The 16,408-nt window shown below is 38.0% G+C and overlaps 1 protein-coding gene across 8 annotated transcripts in view; it reads right to left on the minus strand.

Moving 5' to 3' along the window:
• Nucleotides 1-16,408, minus strand: part of RAD54L2 (RAD54 like 2) — a 202,898-nt gene that overhangs the window by 147,594 nt on the left and 38,896 nt on the right. The window lies entirely within an intron of this gene.

Raw genomic sequence — 16,408 nt, forward strand, 5'->3', positions numbered from 1 at the left:
CAGACCAAGACAGCAACTCTGGGCATTCCATGCTACTCTAGATATTTATCTATGGATAGTAAAGAACACGGCACCAGAATGAAAGCTACTGGGTTCTAGTGCCAGCTCTGTATATACCATATGCAAGTTACTGGACCAAAGCTGGTCTTGATCATTGGTATCCAACTCAAATAGAAAAGGATCCCTGAAGTCAATATATTGTCTCAGAAAACCACAAATTTCTATTTTTATGTTGTATTTGTAGTTTTTCAAACATTTTCCAATTATATTTTAATATGTAATTGTTCTGCCTTGAGCTGTGAGTTTGACACCACTGGTCTGGATAACAGTCAAGTAAAGTTCTTTCCAGGGCAGCTAAGGGATCACAATGGATAGAATATGCTAGGCATGGACTCAGGAAGACCTGAATTTAAATCCAGTTTCAAAAACTTCCTTGCTGTTGTGATTGTGGGTAAGTTACTTAACCCATTTGCCACCGGAAAAGAAAATGGCAAACCACTTTAGTATCTTTGCCAAAAAAATCTCAAGGACAGGACCATGAACAACAAAAATTCCCTTTCAGACATCTAGGTGATACACTGGATACAGAGCCAGGCCTGGAGAATAGAGGACCTGGTTCCAATCTGACCTCAAACACATCCTATCTATGGGACACCGGGGAAGTCAATTAATCCCAATACCTAGCCCTTACTGCACTTTTACCTTAGAAGTGATACTTCTTTCAGACATTAGGTTTAGAAAAACAAAAAAGAAAAAAAAATCAAATTGCCAATATAAAAAATGAATAGGATGAATTTACCACCAAGGAAAAGAAAATTTAAAAACCATCATGCGCTCTTTTATACAATTATCTGCTAATAAATCTAACAATCTAAATGAAATAGATGAATATTTATAAAAATATAAATTTTCCAGATTAACAGAAGAGGAAATAGAATATTTGAATAATTATATCTTTGATAATTAAATTGAATGAGCCATCAAGGAATTCCCTAAGAAAAAATCACCAAAACAATACAGATTCCTAAGTAAATTCTATCAAACACTTTTTTTTTTAACTCTTACCTTCCATCTTAGAAGCAATACTGTGTATTTGTTCCAAGGCAGAAGAGTGGTAAGGGCTAAGCAATAGGGGTTAAGTGACTTGCCCAGGGTAACATAGCAAGGAAGTATCTGAGGCTAGATTTGAACCTAGCAGTGATGATGAAACTTTTAGAAACATTGTGAGGTGCCTTATCCCCTTTCCCCCCTGCTCCCCCCCCACCCCCCCCCCCCCAGACCAAGTGCTATGCCCTGATCTCCCGGTCTCGAGACCTAGTGGCATGCACCCTATCCCACTCCCTTGTCCCACACAGGGTTGAGAGAAAGCTCTCCCACTGTACTGCTAGGAAGAGGGGTGGGTGAAATGAGGAATATCCTCAGCATGTGTGGAGAGGGGGAGGGGAATGGCCCAAGTGCTCAGCTCCCCTCCAGCTCTGCCACCTGTAAATTGCCCACCTTATCCCCTGTGCCCTCCCACTGGGCTGCTGGGCAGATGATATGAAAAATGCACTGTGGAGAGAGGGAACAGAACAACTCCCCTTGTATCCCCCTTCCTTTCTAGTAATGAACTCATGAGACTGAAGGTGGGATGTGCCCATAGAGAGTGCTCTGTGTGCCTTAGATTCACCCGTGCCATGGATTCACCATCACAGACCTAGGACCTCCTGTCTCTAGGCCTGGCACTCAACCCACTGAGCCACCCAGTTGCCTCTATCAAACACTTAATGAACAATTAATTCCAATACTATATAAATTATTTGGGAAAATGGGCAAAGAAAGAATCTTATCAAATTCCTTTTATAACACAAAACTAATCCAAGAAGGGCAAAAACAGAGATAGGAAACTATAAACCAATTTCACTGATGAATATTGATGCAAAAAAAAATTTTTTAAGTACCAATAAAGAGTTTACAGCAATATATCACAAGGATCTGGGAGGTAGATGATATTCCCATTCTACAGATGAAGAAATTGAGACAGAGAGAGGTTATGACTTGTTATTAAGTGTTCAAGGCTAGATTTGAATTTCGGTCTTCTTGACTTCAGGTCCCATACTCCACTTACTCTGCCATGATAAATAGCTAAGAATTCTCCTGACTCCAAGATCCTATATTGTTAAAATGGGAAGGGTAGACAGATTAGGATATAGTGGTTAAGTTGGAGCTAGGCCATATCCTGATGACAGAAATAATTTTATTTAATGCTCCCTTACAGATGGGGCATTATTAATTCAATTTTTATTTTCATGATTATTTTGCCCTTCCTACTAAAGTCCAAAAGTTTCAGCCTATAGATAGATGAGAAGAAAAACAAAGGAGGTGTTGTTTCTTGGCATGTTGTTGCAGAATGTTGGTTGTAGCATTTCTCTGTGTCATGGTTTTTAAGAGTATATGTGGGCCCTTTGATCCAGCCATAGCACTGCTGGGCTTGTACCCCAAAGAGATAATGGACAAAAAGACTTGTACAAGAATATTCATAGCTGCGCTCTTTGTGGTAGCCAAAAATTGGAAAATGAGGGGATGCCCTTCAATTGGGGAATGGCTGAACAAATTGTGGTATATGTTGGTGATGGAATACTATTGTGCTAAAAGGAATAATAAAGTGGAGGAATTCCATGGAGACTGGAACAACCTCCAGGAAGTGATGCAGAGCGAAAGGAGCAGAACCAGGAAAACATTATACACAGAGACTGATACATTGTGGTACAATCGAAGGTGATGGGCTTCTCCATTAGTATCAATGCAATTTCCCTGAACAATCTGCAGGGATCTTAAAAAAAAATACTACCCACAAGCAGAGGATAAACTGTGGGAGTAAAAACACCGATGAAAAGCAACTGCTTGACTACAGGGTTGGAGGAGATAAGACTGAGGAGAGACTCTAAATGAACACTATAATGCAAATTCCAACAACAGGGAAATGGGTTCGAGTCAAGAACACATGAGATAACCAGTGGAATCATGCGTTGGCTATGGGAGAGGGAAAGGCGGCGGGGGGGTGGGGGGGGGGGGGGAAGAAAACGATCTTTGTTTCCAGTGAATAATGTATGAAAACGACCAAATAAATAATGTTTAAAAAAAAAGAGAGAGAAGATTAGCATCTGGGTAGATGAAGATATAGGAAAACTAAATATCTGTTTTGGAGTATGGAAATAAATATTCTATAAGTGGAAAAAAAAAAGCTTATATGTGGATATGATCTGTATTTGACTGAGCAGCATAGATTCCTGGATGCAGAATCAGGAAAATGTGGATTCAGATCCTTCTTCAGATCCTTGTTTGCTGTGACTCTGGGCAAGTCACTTTACTCTCTTTAGGCCTTGTTTCCTCATCTGTAAAATGAAGGGTTTGGATTCAACCTGTAAGGATCCTTCCAGCTTCCAAATCCTTGCTCTTATAATCCTAATGAATGGAATGACAATCAGAAGTCTTGAATATAATACAGAGATCCCATGATCTTAATAAGCCTGAAATAATTGATGAATGTTTTTCTCCTATAAAAAAACTTTAGAAAGAAAGATGACAAATTGAGTTTTAGAAATGTTGAATTTGAGATAGATATATACAAAAACTTGAGATATGGCACAGGGACAGGAGATGAAAATTTGAGAGTCATCTGCATAGAAATGATAATTTAACACATGGGAATGAATTCTTCTAGAGTGTGGTAAGAGAAGCTTAAGAATAAGCTTGAGGAATACTAACAATTTTGAGGTATAGAGAAAGATAGAGGAAGATGAACCAATGAAAAAAGCCAACCAGCACTTGTTAAATGCTTACTGTATGCCAGGTACTCTCCTGGATGTTAGGGAATACAAAAATAACTTTCCTGTATGGAGGGGAACAACATATTCATTTGTGTGTATATGCATATTCTTATAAATATAGATAAGATTAATTGGTTGGTGGGGGCTCATGAGAGGCCTCATGTAGAAGGTGACATTTGAGTTAGATCTTGAAGGAGAAATGAATTCTAAGAGATAAAGGTGAAGAGGAGGGCGCATTCTAGGGGCCAGAGATGAGAAATGCAGGGCTAGGAATGAGGAACAGTAAGAAGGCCAACTCAGCTGGAGCAAGGGGAGTGTGAAGGCAAGTAATGGACAGTAAGGCTGACAAAGGAGGTTGGGGTCAGGTTGTGAAGGGCTTGTATGCCAAACAGGAGTTTATATTGTAGGCTAGAGGCCTTAGGGAAGCCACCAGAATTAATTGAATAGGGAAAAGACCTGGACTGACCTGAGCTTGAGGAAAATCACCTTGTGGAAGATGGACTACTATTGGGAGAAACTTGAGGCAAGATGTTCAGTAAGGAGGCTGTTGTAGTATTCTGGACAAGAGATAGTAAGGGGTCGAACTAGGACTGTAGCCATGTGAGTTTAGAGAAGGGGATAGATGCCAGGGATATTATAGGGGTGCAAATGACAAGTTTTGGCAACTAAATGACTATGTGAGATGAGGGAGAGTGAGGAGTTGAGGATAACATCAAGGTTACAAACCTGAGATTGTGGAAAAATAGTGGTACCTTTTACAGAAATAGAGAAGTCCAGGAGAGGAGTGTGTTTTGGGGGAAAGATAGGAATCCAGCAGACATAGGAGTCACTGACATAAGGAAAGGAAGAGAAAAGGTATTTATATAGTATCTACTATGTGTCAGCCTCTGACCCCCACCTGACACCCAGCTCTCACTTGTAGCTCCCAGTAGCTGCTAGCATGCCGCAGAGGCCACACCCCGGGCAACGGCTTCGACAGGCTGGCCAAACCTTGAGAGGGTAGCCATCGGGTCATAGACCCCTGGTGAACTAGGGCTTTGCTCACCAGCATGTGAAGACTGCTTCGGCCAAACACACTGAAGAAACCAACAAGAAGGTTCAATGGCTGAGATGGCAACACAGCAAAGCATTGTGGAGTGCTCAGGGCATGTTGGAGCACAAAAGACAACACGGCCATCCAACGCAGCTGAGGAAGTCTCCAGGTGTAAAGACTTTTTGTGCCAATGGACCCAGGCTTCCAATGCCGAGAGAGTGGGACTGTCTCTGTGCATCGACTTTTCCACTTATATCTTCACACACAAGTGTCTTTGTGCACAAAAATGCACAAAGACAATCGTCATCCTCGGTTACCGAGAGACTACTACTAACTAATCACAAGGATCATACATAATGACCAGGTGGAATTTACACCAGGAATGGAAGAAAGGTCTAATATGAAGAAAACTATCAGCATAAATGGCCATCTTAATAACAAAAACAACAAAAATCATATGATTATCTCAGTAGAAACAGGAAAAAGCTTTTGACAAACTGCAACATTCATTCTAAAACACTTAGAAAGCTTAAAATGATGTCATATCTAAATAAACCATCAGCAATCATTAACTGTAATGGGGATAAGCTAGAAGCCTTCCTAATAAAATCAAGGGTGAAGCAAAAAGGCCCATTATCACCATAATTACTCAATATTATACTAAAAAGTTAGCTGTAGTAATAAGAGAAAAAATGAAATTGAAAGAATAGGCAACTAAGAAATAAAATTATCACTCTGAAAACAATACTTAAGACTCCTAGAGAATCAACTAAAAAATTAGTTGAATTAAATAATTTCAACAAAGTTACAAGACATAAAATAATCCTACAAAAATAATCAGGATTTCGATATACTCCTAACAAAATCCAGCAAGAAGAGAAAGAGAAATTGTTTTTAAAATAACTATAGAAAAAATGAAATACTTCAGTCTCACCTGTCAAAACAGATCCAGGAACTATATGAACACAATTACAAAACATTTTTCACACAAATAAAGTCAGGTCTATACAAATGGAATAATATTAATTGCTCATGGGTATGCCAAATGAATGTAATAAAAATGACAATTCTATCTAAATTGACTCATTCAGTGCCTATACCAACCAAACTACCCAGAAAATTGTTTTATAGAGCTAGAAAAAAAAAAAACTAACAAAACTCATCTTGAAGAACAAAAGGAAACGAATATCAAGGGATCAATTAAAAAAAACTTTAAAGAAAAATGGTCTAGCAGTACTATATCTCAAACTGTGCTGCAAAGCAGTAATCATCAAAACAACCTGGTACTGCTAAGAAATAGAGTGGTGGGTCAGTGGAATAGACTAAGTACATAATACCCAGCAGTAAATAACAATAGTAATCTATTGTTTGATAAACACAAAGACCCAAGTTTTGAGAGAATTCACCATATGACAAAAATAGCTAGGGAAACCTGGAAAGCAATTTGGCAGAAATTAGGTATAAATCAACATCTTACTATATATCATGATAAAAATGGGAACATACTTAGAAATGAAGGATGATATCATAACCAAATTAGGGAAGCATTGAATAGTTTATCTGATTTTGATCTATGGATGAGGGAAGAATTTATGACCAAACAAGAGAGAGAGAGAACATTGTAGGATATGAAATGGATAATTTTGATTACACTAAATTACAAATTTTTTGTAAAAACAAAACCTATACAGAAGGAAATCCTCCTAGAAAACTAGGGGGAAATATTTATAGAAAATTTCTCTGATAAAGGCCTATTTATCAAATATAGTTATAAAAAAACAGTCATTCCCTGATTCATAAATGGTCAAAGGATATAAACAGTCAGTTTTCAGAAGAAATCAAAGCTATTTAGATTCATAAGGAAAAAAGTTCTAAATCACTAAATTAAGGCAACTCTGAAATACTACTTCATGCCTATAATATTGGTTAAAATGACTAAAAACAAAATTAACGAATATTGGAGGGAATATGGAAAAACTGGGACACTAATCCACTGTTGGTTGAGTTATAAACTGACCCAACCATTCTGAAGAGCAATGTAAAGAACTCAAAAGGCTGTAAAACTGCCCATACCCTTTGACCCAGCAATTATACCCCTACTACCCTTCCAAGGAAAAGGAAAAAGACCTATGTATAAAAATATTTATAGCATCTGTTTGTGGTGAGAAAGAACTGGAAATTGAAGAGATATCCATCAATTAGGGACAAATTGGCTATATGATTGTGATGGAATACTATTGTGCGATATAAAATGATGAACAGGATGGTTTCAGAAAAAACTGAAAAGATGGGAAGCTGAGTGGCTCAGTGGATTGAGTCAAGCCCAGAGATGGGAGGTCCTGGGTTCAAATCTGACCTCATATACTTTCTAGCTGAGTGACCCTGGGCAAGTAACTTACCCCCATTGCCTAGCCCTTGCCATTCTTCTGCTTTGGAATACAAAGTATCAATTCTAAAACAGAAGGTAAGAATTAAAAAACAAAACAAAACTGAAAAGACCTACATGAACTTCATGATGATCTACTGTGAATAACTTAACTATTCTCAACAATACAATGATCTATGACAATTCTGAGGGACTTATAAAAAAAAATGCTATCCACCTCCAGAGGAAGAACAGATGGAGGCTGAATGTGTATTGAGCCTTCTATTTTTTACTTTATTTTTCTTGAGGGTTTTTTTGAAAAGAGGATGTTTTCTTTCACTGCATAACTAATATGGAAATATGTTTTGTATGACTGCACATGTATAATCTACATCAAAGTGCTTGCCGTCTCAAGGAGGGGAGGGAGAAAATTTATTTATTTATTTGTTTACTTATTTTTATGAAAAACCTTACCTTCCATCTGAGAGTCAATATTGTGTATTGGCAGAAGAGTGGTATGGGCTAGGCAATGGGGGTCAAATGACTTGCCCAGGGTCACAAAGCTGGGAAGTATCTGAGGCCAGATTTGAACTTAGGACTTCCTGTCTCTAGGCCTGGCTCTCAATCCACTGAGCCACCCAGCTGCCCCTGGGAGGGAGAAAATTTAGAACTCAAAACTTTAAAAAATATATTCAAAAACTGAATATGTAATTAGAAAAAAAATATTTTGGAATTTTAAAAGAAATTTAACTTTATTTTAATATATTATCTTTTCCCTATTCAAATTTTCTATAAATGTTAACCTCAATTCTTAGGTTAGAGATATGTCAGCGAGAATGAGAGAATGATGTCAATTTGTATCTCTCTTTCTCTCTCCCCATTAAAAATGTCTTGATGCTCAATTTGTGATGATTTAAGTAAATATTGTTTCTTGATTAAGATGTACAGTATATCAATTTTTTTCAACAATGTAAACATTAAATACCCTAGTGTTCTCACTATACTTTGGGCATAGATAGATAGATGATAGATAGATAGATAGATAGATAGATAGATAGATAGATAGATAGATAGATAGATAGATAGATATTTATATTATATATAATATAAATAACTCATTAAGTGCTGAACTGAATCAAAGGCTTCATGCTAATCAACCAAGACAGTATAAACATAATGGGGCTTTTCAATAATTATCAAATGGATAATAATTAGACCTTTTATACTTCCTAGAACTTTCTGGCACATCCCTTTGGCTCCTCAGCAATGCATAAGTTTTTATGTGTTTACAGACTTTTAGTAATAAAAATTGTAAATGTTTTAAATACAAAATACATAAACATGTAACTGGACTATGTTCAGAGAGTCACTGGTATCCTCATCCTGAGATATTAAAAACTTATGTCCGAGAGGAAACTCATAAACATGATCTGTGAGTAATTCATAAACTACAGTGAAGTATTTTAAGTCAAAAATTAGAGAACTTACTCAGCCCTCCTGCTTTCCAGTTTTACAAAGAAGATAATATTATTACTATCATTAATATTAAAGTTTTACCCCTGATTTGGAGATCTGCAACCCATTTTCTTCCCTTCCTACTGCTGGAAATCTGGTAATACTCATTAATATTTAATTCCACTAGAATCATGCGCCAGCTATGGGAGAGGTGGTGAGAGGGGGAGAGGGTGGGAGAGGTGGAGGAGGAGAAGAAAATTATTTTTGTTTCCAATGAATAATGTTTGGAAATGACCAAATAAAATAATGTTTAAAAAAAACAATAGATACAACAATAAAAACAAAAACAAAAAAATATTTAATTCCACTACATAAATTGCATTAAACTGTAATGATCAGTACAAGAGAGGATTTTGGAATCTTGGCATCAGGGGTGAGTGAGTGACAGAAAGAGTCAGTTGGAGAGTGAGGCATGCTGGGAAAGGATACTGACCTGAGAAAGATCTAGATGGAATTCTTGGCGTTTCAGCTGAGTCCTTGACCTGGCAGGATGTGTTTCCTAGTTGGAGGATTTCACTGAGAGCCACAAGAGTTCTTCCATAGATACATGCCTATATCTTCGACTACCTCTCAACTGAGGGAAAGATCCCTCAAATCCCCAAGGGGGGCTGTGGACTCATGGAAGAGAAAGCCCAGCTCCCTTGCCCTTCCATCCCTCTTGCACCTATCTATTTATAGATTCTCTAGGCCAGATAGAAAGAGATATAATACATATTAAATTGTGGGGTTATTTAGTTGGGGTATAGGACAGAGAAACCTCAGTCTGCAAAATTAGGCTGCCCAGGTGAAAAACCGATTAGGAAACATTGGGGTAACCAATCCCCATTTTCCATCTCCCAATTTGATATACAGTATCATTATTAAACTTTACAAACCATAGTCAGATTTGTCCAGCTTTTGGTTTCTATTTGAGGAGATATCTGAATCAACTTCAACAGAGAGGCACCAAGACCATCCCTCACTGAGGCAAAGCCTCAGTCTCAGAAGCTTGTCTCCAAATCCTCTCTGTGCCAGAGAAACTGAGGTTGTCCTTGAGTTTATTTGGTAGAGGAAACCTATCATCAACTCTCCACCACCCCCTTTCCCTCAGGGAACCTCAATATATCAGTACAGCAATTGACAAAAGTCTCTCTCAGGGGAGTTGAAGGGAGAGTAGGTGCTACCCATCTAGGCTTCGACTCTCTCTCATTCAGATGCAGGCTGCTGGAACTATAGTTTGAGCACAGGAATTAAATCTGCTACAAATTCGTTTGACAATAGAACTCAACCTTGAATTCTACTCCAGAACACCTGTCTCTGATAGATGATGCTTCTAGGACCCATTCTAAGTCCATTCCTGGTCATCTCCACACTATGCATAACTATCTTTTTGCTTGTACTACTATTCCCAGGGCTTAGTATGGTACTTGGTACATAATAGAGTCTCCAAAAAATGCTCTATTGGGGAGCAGCTAGAAGGCTCTGTGGATTAAGAACTAAGCCTAGAGATGGGAGATCCTGGGTTCAAGTCCAGTCTCTGACACTCCCTACCTGTGTGACTCTGGGTAAGTCATTTAATCTCAACTGCCTACACTTTATTGTTCTTCTGCTTTGGAAGCAATCCATAGTACTGATTCTAAGATAACTGGTAAGTTTTTTAAAAACTTGCTCTATCTTGCCATAGAATCTTTTAATATAGGATAGAGGGATAAGGGAAAATGCAAAAGTTGTCTCTAAAAAGGAAAGAGGAGAATTTAGCCATGAACCTGGGAAAAGATTCTAGAAGGAGAAGGCATTGCAGAGTTAACTGCCATTATACAACTGTCCTGTCTCTGAGCTAGCAGGAAGAATGGATGATCCAATAACTCCTGTAACCTGACTAGTTTCATGAGGAAACTTTGAGGGTTTGGGCTTGGAAGATACATAGGCAGTTTCCCTGCAGTGCTGTGGACAATTTGGCTAAGGTAAACCAAAGGGTTTAACATCTGGGACTTTGGGTTTTTTACCTAAAAAGCCAACTCCAGGCTTAGGAAAAGACTCAATCCATTTTGTAAGTCCATTCTCACTAGACCCTTTAGAGACAATTAAGGTTAGTTGATTAAAAATCTAGAATTCCTAGAATAGTCAGATGGTTTTGGGGTTTAGAAAGATCAGGGAGCTGATAAGAAGGGCTTAAGAAGATCAGAAGGGCTTCCTTGCGAGAGGAAGGTAGGAAGTGGGTGGAGATTGAGCTTTGTAGAGACAGGGACCCTTTGGATCTTACCTATCTCTAACTTTAATAAGCAAAATAAACTTGTGTTTTCATATAGTCTCAAGAGGTTTGCACTTCACTGGCCCTGGTAAGGTCCCTACGTGGGTTTTTCATCACCAATCAATCTAGGTTCTTCCCTATTCTATTCCCTATTCATCACCAATAAATCTAGGTTCTTCCCTATTCTATTCCCTATTCCCTATTCTACCTCTAAAAGTATCTCCTTTTAGAGGTACATTTGTTTTTCGGTATGATTCTAAGACGACAGGTAAGGTTTTAAAAAACATGCTCTATCTTGCCTCACTGAGACCATATTACCCCTATTTTTCCAGTGCTTCTCAAACAAAAGCAATGAGTTCTAAAGCACTCTCAAATGAGAAACTAGGGTCCTAGGAATTACTATATTTGGAAAAATAAGGAAATCTGTGTAACCCCCTGAAACATAGTGCCTCGTTCTTACTACTTTCAACAACTTAGTTTCAAAATTTTTGTTCCAGTAGTTAGGTTAGTTTCATTATTTATAAAGAATGTACTTGACACTTTTTTGTAACCTCTGATTATAGTCACAGTAAAATGAGACAATACTCCTAGACAGGAAAAGCTGCCAAGATGCCCTTAAAGAGTAACTGGCTGCTCTTTAAGATGCTGCCAAAGGCACATGGTTATCATAGAAAAACAATCAAAACTCCTTGCAAACATCCAAATTAAACAACTATTTCAGAGAAATCTGAAACATAATCAATTGTTCAAAAACAAGACATGTCTTCTGTCTTCTGACAGATGTCATCAAGCCCCAATGTTTCTAGAGGATTAATTGATGCTAACAGTGTTATTTAGTTTGTGAACTCTGTCTTACCCAAACCAGGTATTGCTAGCCTGATCTATGGTGCTTCTAGCAAAATCTACCAGTATTTCAAACATTGCCAAAGAATCCTTTGTCCTTTTAGAAAAGTAACGTTGCCAACAGCATAAGATAGATACTGTCAGAAACCCTAGGATTTTAAAGACAATTTTCTACTATTCAAGTTGTTCATTAAAAAGACAGCTAAAATGTCAAGTCATCAGTAAGCATGACCATCTATCCAGATTCAACTTTCCTTTCAGAATACATTTTTCAAAGAGTGATTGCTCTTACTTGCAGTAAAACCTAGATACATAATTCAAGTTAAGCAGTGAGTGAGAGTGTGTGTGTGAGAGAGAGAAAAAGAGAATGTGTTTGTGTGTGTGTGTGTGTGAGAAAGAGAGAGAGAGAGAGAGAGAGAGAGAGAGAGAGAGCGCACTTATTAAGTGATTATTATGTGCCAGACACAGTACAGTATATAACAATAACAAATACAAGCAAGAGAGACCATGCCCCAAAGGAGCTTACATTGCAATAAAAAGAAACTGGAAAATGGGAAAGGAGACTTGTACCCCAGGATGCATGATGTGGAGATAGATGGCCAGGAAGTAGGACACAGAAAGCCCGGGTCCCAGCAACATGAGGTGAAAATTCACCTATCAAAAGCCATTGTTCCAAGAATAGAGTCCAAAGTTAAGAAAATGGGACAGGGAGCAGGTACTAAGAGAGATGTCCAAGGGGGTAGACAGCATAGTGAGCAGGTTCAAGGGCAAACTATTCAGCAGTTTTCCCTCCAATCTCATTCAAGAGGAGGGTCATTGTCAACAAATATTTCTTGAATATTTACTACAGGTAAGGCACTCTTCCAGACCCTAGGAACTCAAAATGATATGACAATCAAAGAAATGTAGAGAGTTCACGCCCCAAAGGGACTCAGACAATCTGGCTAAGCATTTAAGTTATATATAAAAATGATAAACAGCACAAGGGTGGTTGTAACACTAATACTATCAATATTAAATAACATCTGAACTTTATTATAGTATTTAACACAATCTTTCCCATATATTTCCTTATTTGATACTCTCAACAACCTGGAATATGTAACATTTGAAGCCCTAATTTATGGATGACTTCAAAGAAATTACAGTCACATAACTTGTCAGAGGGAATCAGGATTCAAATTCTAGTCTCCTGATTCCCAGTCGGAGGAGGGGGGGGAAAAGGGGGACGAGGGGGAGGGGGAGGAGGAGGAGAAAAAGATATAGTTTGCCTGACAGTCAGAGAACAAGAGGAAAGGACTAAGCCTTACCTACTATGTGCCAGGCACTGTGTCTTTAAGCACTTTTAAAAATACCTCATTTGATCCTCAAAACAACCTTGGAAGGTAGGTGTTGTTATTATCCCATTTTACAGTTAAGGAAACCAGGATAAACAAGTTAGTTAAGCAACTTGCCCAGGGTCCCACCACAGGGGCAAGATTGAACTTGTCTTCCTAATTCTAGACTCAGCATTTTACTATGCTGCCAGCTGCCCAAGATGAAACAACACAGTTTGCATATGGAAGGGAGTAGAAATGGTTCCATGGGATTGTGGCAGAGATAATTTAAAGTTTCCAATTTGGGACAGAGCAAGTGAAAGCCATGAGTGGGAAATGGGGGAGTCTGAAAGAAATTGAAGTAGAACAGTTGTCAGATGATTAACCTAAATTTGTCAAAGCAAAGCTCAGGACACAGGTATTCTTATGGTGGAGTTTGGTTATGTGATATCAAATACTGGTTGGAACAGCACTTTACAGGCTGCAGTTGTACAAAGACTAAGTGTTAGAGTTCAGAGGAAGCAGCAACAGATGAGGGAGGATCAGAGTTTGGCTGAGGCAGAGAAGGCTTCATGAAGGAACTGGGACTTCAGCCTATCTTGAAAGAAGAGAAGAGCTTGGACAAGCAAAGAATACAATGTAGGTTCTAGACAAGAACACCTTGGACTTGAGCAAACTAGAAGAGGTAAGGTTATATACGGCCTAGACAGAACAACAAACAGACTAGTTTGGCTAAAAGAGAGGATGCATGTAGGAATGAAAGGTTACAAGAATAATCTAAATGCCAGGCCAAATGAAATTTTGTCCTATATTCAGTAGTAGGCCACTGAAATTTTTTAAGCCACAAATAGGAAACAGAAGGGGATGAAACAAGAAGCAGGAAGGTGAATTAAAAGGAGTGCAAGTGAGAGGCAAGAAAGGCTAAATCTAAGTTAGAGGTTATGTGAGTAGAGAGATGGGGATGTATTAAAGAGATGCTGTGTAGGCCAGACAAGACTTGATAAACTCCTATGATATGAGGATTGAAAGAATTGAAAGAATCCCTCAGAATTGTCCTGGATTCTTGCTAGTAGAGAAGTTCATTACATTCGATTGTGCCACTATACATCCGCCTCTGTATACAATGTTCTCCTGGTTCTGCTCTTTTCACTTTGCATCACTTCCTGGAGGTCCAGTTCACATGGAATTCCTTCAGTTCGTTGTTCCTTTGAGCACAATAGTATTCCATTACAAATAGATACCACAATTTGTTCAGCCATTCCCTAATTGAAGAGCATCCCCCTCAATTTTCTGCCATCATAAAGTGTGTGGCTATAAATATTTTTGTGTAAGTTTTTTTTTCCTTTGGGGTATAAACCCAGCAATGGTATGACTGGATCAAAGAGCAGGCAGTCTTTTAAAGCCCTTTGGGCATATAGAACTTTAGTTCCATATGCACTAATCACCCATGTTCTTTAACAGTATATATTTCTGATTATCTCTTATCTCTTCCTACTTAGGGAAGCTCGTGGAAAGCAAGGACCATTTATTATATAATTTCTATCTTGTACAATATCATGTGTATAGTTTAGGAAATTTTTTTAAAAACTTAGATTGAACTAAAGAATTGATTATGTTGGCAGTTAAAAAGAAAGGTCTTGTTTTATGGAGATGATGCTATCATGGTTCCAAAAACTTCACCAATTTTAAGAAATTTTCTATGTCCACAAAATTAGGAAACTGTTCAGGTTCTGTTTTAAGGCATCAGGTCTTAGCTTCCTCAAGGCAAACTTGGCAACTTTCTCCTAAAGTCTCTAGCTTTATATTGCTCTCTCATAAATACACAATTTCTTCTCATTGTTCTTTTCCTACACGTACGTCTCTATCATATATAAGGCTCACTATACCTCCCCCCCTTCATACAGGCCAACACTGAAAAAAGATTTTCCTTCACCTTTCTATGACTCTGGAAATAATCCCTTTATTCTCCTAGCTGTCAAGCTTGAAACCCTGTAGTCATTCCTAGTTTTTACTTTTCCTTTTACAAGATCAGTCAGCAAGCCTTATCAGAGTTTCCTTCAAAATGTATCTCACACATTCCTTCTCTTATTCCTCGCAGTAAATTAGTCAAGGTCTTCATGATCCTGATCCGTATCTCTGAATTACTGAAATAAATAACAAGTAGTCTCCCTGCCTCCAGTGGCTTCTCAATTTCAATCCTTCCTAAGGACAAAGCTGCCAAACATATTCCTAGAACACAGTTGAGACCTTTTCATATCTAAAGTCCTCTATGTTTCTCTACTATCTCTAGACTAAAATACAAAATTTTCACCATGGCATTTAAAGCTTCCACCTTCCTTTTCAGATTCATCTCAAATTGCTCCCCTTCACACATTCTCCATTTCAGTCAATCTGGTTGGCCAGCTGTTCCCAACACAACATTTCATCTCCTACCCTCTGTGGCACTGCATAAATGGTCTCCTTGTCTAGAATGTGCTCCCTCCTCACCTCTGCCGCCTAGAGCCTCCAGTGTTATTCAAAGCACAGCTCAAGTGCCCCCTCTTACACAGTCTTTCCTAACCTCCCAATTACTAGTAATTTAGCCTCTGAAAATTACTATCATATTAAATATAATTTGTATTTATCAGTGTACATATTTTCCCCCATGTATCAAAATTTAAATTTAAGGTCCCTGAGGTCACTGCTTAATTTTTATCTTTGTATCCCTAACACCTACCAAAGAGCTTTATACATAGTAGGCACTTAATAAATTACTGAATTTAACTAAATTAAATGGTTATTGACATTCTTTCAATTATCTTTTTTAAATAACAAAGTCTAAGATTTTTTCCCCATACCTTTGGTATCTTCTCTTTCAATTGCCTTGAGTATCAACCCCTCAAAACATTCAAATCATGTGACCTCCAGCATGGACCTACTCTGTGTCTACTTGGACTGGTCCAGTTGTTTTTCTTATTCTTGTTTTCTTCAGTATCATTTCCACTTTCTCATACAGTGAAAGCAAGACTCTGTTACTAGAATACAAATGTGATTGCTCCACAGTCTCTGTGGTGAAAAGAGTATCAAAATCGTTATGGATGTTTTCAATTTTTTTTTATTAGTTTACTGTCCTTCCAATTTCACCCCTAATTACCCTTAGGTTGACTAATTGAGTCTCTTGCCAAGCTTTCTTTAGCCTTTTCCTACCTCCATTGCTTCTACATGTTTTATGATGTAACAGTAGTACCCTTTTCCATAAGATTTTATGGAAACATTTTATAAATGTTTATATTCAAAACTGGTATAATAAGCTGCACT

The sequence above is a fragment of the Monodelphis domestica genome, chromosome 7, assembly GCF_027887165.1.
Source record: "Monodelphis domestica isolate mMonDom1 chromosome 7, mMonDom1.pri, whole genome shotgun sequence".
Classification (NCBI taxonomy): domain Eukaryota; kingdom Metazoa; phylum Chordata; class Mammalia; order Didelphimorphia; family Didelphidae; genus Monodelphis; species Monodelphis domestica.